This window comes from Camellia sinensis, chromosome 10 (genome assembly GCF_055761805.1).
Source record: "Camellia sinensis isolate YWXY chromosome 10, ASM5576180v1, whole genome shotgun sequence".
In the NCBI taxonomy this organism is placed as follows: domain Eukaryota; kingdom Viridiplantae; phylum Streptophyta; class Magnoliopsida; order Ericales; family Theaceae; genus Camellia; species Camellia sinensis.
The window spans coordinates 35,132,802-35,139,388 of NC_138970.1; the positions used below are offsets into that span (position 1 = coordinate 35,132,802).

At 31.6% G+C, this 6,587-nt stretch overlaps 1 long non-coding RNA gene across 1 annotated transcript; it reads right to left on the reverse strand.

Moving 5' to 3' along the window:
- Window positions 1–2,877: 2,877 nt before the first annotated feature.
- LOC145801057 (uncharacterized) lies at window positions 2,878–5,996 on the reverse strand. Its single transcript, XR_014341904.1, has 2 exons — window positions 5,600–5,996; window positions 2,878–3,555 (listed from the first exon to the last, which is right to left on the reverse strand). It is a non-coding gene; the product is annotated as an uncharacterized LOC145801057 (long non-coding RNA).
- Window positions 5,997–6,587: the final 591 nt, after the last annotated feature.

Genomic DNA, 6,587 nt, shown 5'->3' on the forward strand with positions numbered 1-6,587 from the left:
TATTATATAAATAAATTAAACTTAAACCCATTAAAAGCTATTAATTTTGTTTCAAACTGCCCTATTGGACTTCCAAATTGCAACGAGACCAATTCACCATCATTTAAACACGGCCTTGCAATGATTTCTTTTTTTGCTTTCACCTTTGCTGGAATTTTTGTAAGGATTTTCTGTCAAATATTAAAAATTAGGATAAATTACATTGACACCCCCTGAAGTTTATATTTATTACAGTTCCCCCTCACATTTGAAAAGTTACACTGACCCCCCTCTTGTCAGTGTAATTATTTGACAGTATTAACTTTTAAGTTAAAATGACATATTTACCCTTAACCTTTACATATACTTTAAAAGGTAAATTACATTGACATCTCCTGAGGTTTCAATTTAATATGGATCCCCCCTAACATTTAAAAAAAAAACTAATTTAATAAAAATAAATATGAAAAAATATATTTAATTTGTAAAAAATTATTTCTATCCACTTGAAAGATAAAAATTATATAAAAATGATAATTATTTTTTATTTTATAACCAAATTAATTTTTAATTTAAAAAAAACATTTAAAAATCAAACCATACATAACCTAAGAATCTTTTGACAAGTCATTTCTTACGTTGATAACTTATTTAATTATTTGTTAATTTTACTATATTTTTACCATCTGAAACCTGTTAAGTAACCATTTCGTTTTCAATTTTTAATTTATATTTACAAAAATTTTAAAAACTGCCATAAAAACTTGTATGATATTTTTTTTGGTTTATAAATGATTGTCTCAGTTTGTAAATTTGAGGAAAAAATATAAATTCAACAAATAATTTTTAAACAGAAATTTAAAAATTTGACTAACAAATTTTTTTTTCAATGATTTTTTTCAACTAATACAAGCCGAGAGGGCAATTGATAATGCTACTTTAAACTTTCAGGAGGGAATTATAATTTCTAAAATGTAAAAGGTTTCAATATAATTTATTCAATGAGAGCAAAATTGATATTTAAAAAAATTAAATTGCTGACATCAGCAAAATCTGTTAGTTGACTCAACAGTTAACTAACTGAGAGAACAATCTGTAATGAAACTTTAAACTTTAGTAAAGGAGATGTAATTTTCAAAAAATGAAAAGAGAATTGTAATAAATATAAACCTCAGGGGGTTGTCAACATAATTTACCCTAAAAATTAAGATCAGAGAATTATTTTACAAAAAAAAAAACGTTCTTGTAAAATATAAATAACAAAGCTTAAAAGTTAAAAATAATTTACATTTATTCCATACACTACACAAAGTCAACTCAACTGCTAATATATCATACAATTCAATTTATTTTTACATAATTTTCACATATTAAATTTCAATAGACTTTATACAAATACTACCCTTAACCAGTGTTGATTTGTGCGATAGATAGAATTCCTCTGAAAATGAACCCAAGGTTGTTGGGTATTGGGGATTCAAATCCACTCATCATCTATCACAAACTATTTTGGCTTTGGTTTTCTTGTTCTCTTTTGTTTTAGAATAAGATTTCAAATAGGTAAGCAAAAAGACACATACTCCGAATTACATCCACATTTTAATTCCGGTGGCATCCTTCTACCTCTAGCAGTACCTTGGAACCTCTTTAAATACCATAAAAACAAGTAGAGTACAACATACATATCAAACTACCCCAGGGAAGGGTTGAGCTATTTCTTACAAACACAGTGGAACTTAAATAAGAGTATCTCTACAAAATTGAACCTCAAACACCCAACCCTGGTTCAGCAGAAAAACGAGTACAACATACATAACAAAGTACACCGAGGAGCTATTTCTTATAAACACAGTGGAACTTAGTAAGAGTATCACTAAGAAATTGAACCACAAACACCCAACCTTGGTTCAGCAGAAAAACAAGTCGACTACATCATACATAACAAACTACCCCAGGGAGCTATTTCTTACAACCATAGTGAAACTTAATGACATTATCTCTAAAAAAGTATATAATAACATTATCTCTAAAAAAGTACAACATACATGACAAAGTACCCCAGGAGCGATTTCATACGCACACAGTGGAACTTATAACATTCTCTAACCCCAAACACCCAACCTTGATTCAGCGTGAACAAAAATTACACGAGCAGTTAGTGATGCTCATGTTGACTTTCATCCGGCATTGCCATTCCTCAATTTATCCATTACGCATCTAAGAGCATCCACACAATAGAGTTGTTAAAGGTTTGTTAGTGTCAACTGTTAATTTTTTATCCGGCCATTTTCTATTTTGTCTTCACAATGGAACTATTAAGGGCAACTAGTGAACAAATTAAGTTTGTTCTCGGGTGTACTTGCTGTTATTTTGGCAATATTGATCATTGTCCCAGCCATTGGATGGTTGGCTTTGGACATATGGGTCTGTGTTTCTGAAATTGTTGTATATCGCTTCTATGATGAGATCAGAGATGATTTTGTCAAAATTGTTGCAGAATTTAGAAGCCTAATGAATAAATTGAGGAATGACAATGCAAATGAAAGTCGAGATGAGCAAAATGAAAGACAAGATGAGCAGAATGGCAATGGCAATAGTCAGGATGAGCCAATGAGGGAGAGAGAAGTGTTGTGGGTCATCCGACTGGTCATCCCCTGCACATCTGGACCCTTCAAAAAAAAAAAAATTGGGTCTGACTGACCGGATGTTCGGCCTCTCCAGCTACTACTACAATATATTCTTTAACAAGCAAAGGAGGGAGAGAGAAAAAAGAGAAGAGAATGGCACAGTAACAGTGCAGTGGAATGAGGTAGAGCCCACTACACTTCACCCCACTGCACTTGTCAAGTATTTTATTTGTTGTTTATATATATATATATATATATATTAACACATATCTTAACACATCTATTATATCACCATTCACTCTATTCACTCACTAAATTAAAAAACTTGACATACATTTTTAAGTCTCGCTTTTAACACTTTAACACATCAATTGTGGATGCCCTAAACTCTGCAAAAATGTTGATGCTAACTTGCACCAACAGTCGAAGAGGCTCATCTCGACTTTCATTTGCATTGCCATTCCGCTCATCCTGACTATTGCCATTGCAATTCCGCTCATCCCGACTTTCATTCTGCTCATCACAACTTTCATTTGCATTGCCATTTCTCAATTTATTCGTTAGGCTTCTAAATTCCGCAACAATTTCGACAAAATCATCTCTGATCTTATCATAGAAGCGATATACAACAATTCCAGAAACATAGACCCATATGCCCAAAGCCAACCATCCAATGGCTGGGACAATGATCAATATTGCCAAAATAACAACAAGTACACCTGAAAACAAACTTAATTTGTTCACTATCACATGATCTCTGCCGTTGGTGTGGAGTACTAATTCAGCCAACAATGATGAAAAATAGATCACAATAGTGACAACAAATGCTACCGCCTTTGTATAATGTGTTTCAAATGGATGATATGTTGTTTAGAGGATGCTACCCAACAATGTAATGAAAACCCAAAAAATTTTGTGGAATTCATCATAAGAATTAGCTGCCAGCTCCCTACAAACCATCACAAGAGAATGAAATAAGCATTAGAATATAAAACAAAGGGTTAAGTGCAATACAATTGAATTCACAGGGCTGGCACCCAATGCACACAAAGAAAAGGACAAACAAGGTAGTAGGTGTGGTAAAGGGGTGGCAAATGCAATGCCAATTCAGATACAGGAACCCAGCAAAATTTGCTACCAGTTAGTGGTTTAGGTTTACCTATTTTTACATGCAGACCATATTTGGGAAACTTGATGCTTAAAAGGAGGTCTGTGTGCACTCCTAGCAACATGGGGCAACAAATAGATTAAAAATAAATAAATAAAAATTAATTAATTAATTAATTAATTAACACTTGGGCAAATTAAGGCTTGAAGTTAAAAGAAGATACTTTACCACTTGAGTCTCCTAAGGGGTGGGCACCCCAACAGCTTAGGCCACATTTCCCCAATAAAACACTCAACTTTGAGTCTACATAAATTACACATCAAAAAAGATGCTTAAACCACTTGACCAATTAGCACATGATGTTAATCTAAACAAACATGATATTTCTTCTCCTTCAAGTTAGTGGGTTTGCATTTGAGTGCTTTTTTTTCCTTGCATATGAGTTTATTTAAGCATATACACATTTATTTCTTATATATAAATATACCATCCATATATTATTAAATATATAAACTTACATACATATCACGTATAAACATAATGTATGGGACATAATCAACTATACTTGATATAGAGTTTTTAGTCTTACATCCATTCATAACTTCTTATTGGATCTAAACTCCACAAACTACGATTTAAGTATTTCCTCCATACAAACTGCACATGAAAATTTCAAGTTGAACAGAAATAGATAGAGCTCTCATCTGCAAAGCCCTCCTGTCAGAGTTGTATTATGTGAAGAAATGCGGACATAACTATATGATAGCTCTTAAATGCTTAATCTTTGACAGGCTGGAAATTTAAAATATGATATATATTATGGCTATGAAAATAGTATAAAATCCAACAGTCAATTTTTGAGAAAAGCAAATCTAACAAAAAGGTTATGAAAGAGTCATAACACAATTTTACATACACACATTTCTACATGTACACATTCATGGAGGTACACTTACATTCCTTTTAGCTAAGTTGAGTTTTTTCTTTTAGTTTCCTCGTCTCTTTTCTTACTTTCTTTCCTTTTTATTTGTTTTCTTTGAATATTTATATAGGCAACCCTCAACTATGACCCATTTTAACTCACACAAATTATATTACCTGATGGGTACACCCCTTAAACTAAGATCCTGTGCCCCTTTGATAGTCTACCGCAAAATTGAACATATGCAAGTCACATGCAAATTTATAAACTGAATTGACAATCTTACCCATCCATCTCTCTTCCTCTTCTAAATATACCATTTGTTTTCTAAATATTTTTTGTATTTGATAGAGAGGAATGCATGCATATATCTACATATTCACATATATAACACAAATTGAATGCTTCCAAAAAATCGAGGTTACAACTTACATATACATACTGATTTATGTGTGCTTGTGTATGTCAAGAAATACACTCACACACACATATGTATCCATTGCAGATCGTGCATCATGGCCCCATCCAATTCCAAACTGATAGAGTAGTGAACAATCAGTAGTCATACAAACATGTAACACCCCTATATATTTTGTGGAATAATTGATTAGGCGGTGGAAACTATATGGCACTCATGGCAATGTTTCATTGCCTTTTTTTGCACCTCTCACACATCACTTATCCTAAAATTACTCTTCATCCTTGTCTCATCTACCACCTTTCTCTTCTTTTTTTCTCTTCATTCTGTCAACTACACCACCACACTCAACGTCCATCTCCACCAAAGCACAACCAGCTCTGCTATTTCCTTTGGCAATCCACCTTTGCTACCCACAATTTGATCCACCATCAATCCAACTCTCTGAAGTTATGGAAATTGTTTTTCTCCAATAAAATTAATAATTACAATTAGAATCCAAGATTAGCTATGTAAAACGGACTGAGAGAGTTGATTGAACTAACCTTTGATGCTCGGGGTTCTCCATTTTCAATTCGCCCAAAATTCCAAGAGACCAGAGGTATGCAACCAGATTGACAGTCCCAGAGAGATGGAAGTAGATTCACAGATCTGAAAACAAACTTTCCCAAAACCAGCAAAAGGATGCACAAGTCTCCGGCCGTCAGCCGAAATGTGCAAGCGTAGAATAAACAATGTAATTCGCTCTGGTTGGTTTTGGTTTTCAGAATTTAATTTTCAGAAAAATCTACATTTTTATTTTTTCTATTTGATTTTTTTTTTTCACTAAATTTTTTTAATATTTTAAATAATTTTTTTAATTTGTAAACATACTTAACATAAATATATTTAAAAAATATAATTTTTATAAAAAAATCTTTTAAAAATTCACTAAATACAAAATATATATATATATATATAAAATTCAGCATAATTTTTATATTTTTATGTATTTATTAATTTTTAAAATATTTTTTTAACATACTTTACTTTTTAAATACATTTAAATAAGGTGTCTAAAAAAGAAAAAAAATATTTAAAATTTTAAAAATATTCGCTAAAAAAAATTAATAAAAAACTCAATTTATAAAAAATTAAATTCAGAAAATTGAAAACTTACTGATAAGTCCCATGTACTAAGTTCAAAACCCAGCTAATCCCAAAACAAAATACTTGAACCAATTAGTCCAATACATTTTTAATTGTTACCAAAAAATCCTTTTTTTTTTTTTTAAATTTACGGACACTGTTCACATTTTACTACCGTCAGACTTTCGTCAAACGGTTGCCGGAGACTCGTCGGAATGTTCAACATCGCCGGAGCCTCGTCGGAATGTTTAAAACATGTTATGAAACTGTAAAATTTTACAGTTCTAAAAAATGTTATAAAACTACAAAATTTTACAGTTTTAAACCATGATTCATTCCAGCACCAAAAAAAAAAATTGAAACTGCAAAATTTTACAGTTTTCACCGCCTGTAACTAAAACTCGA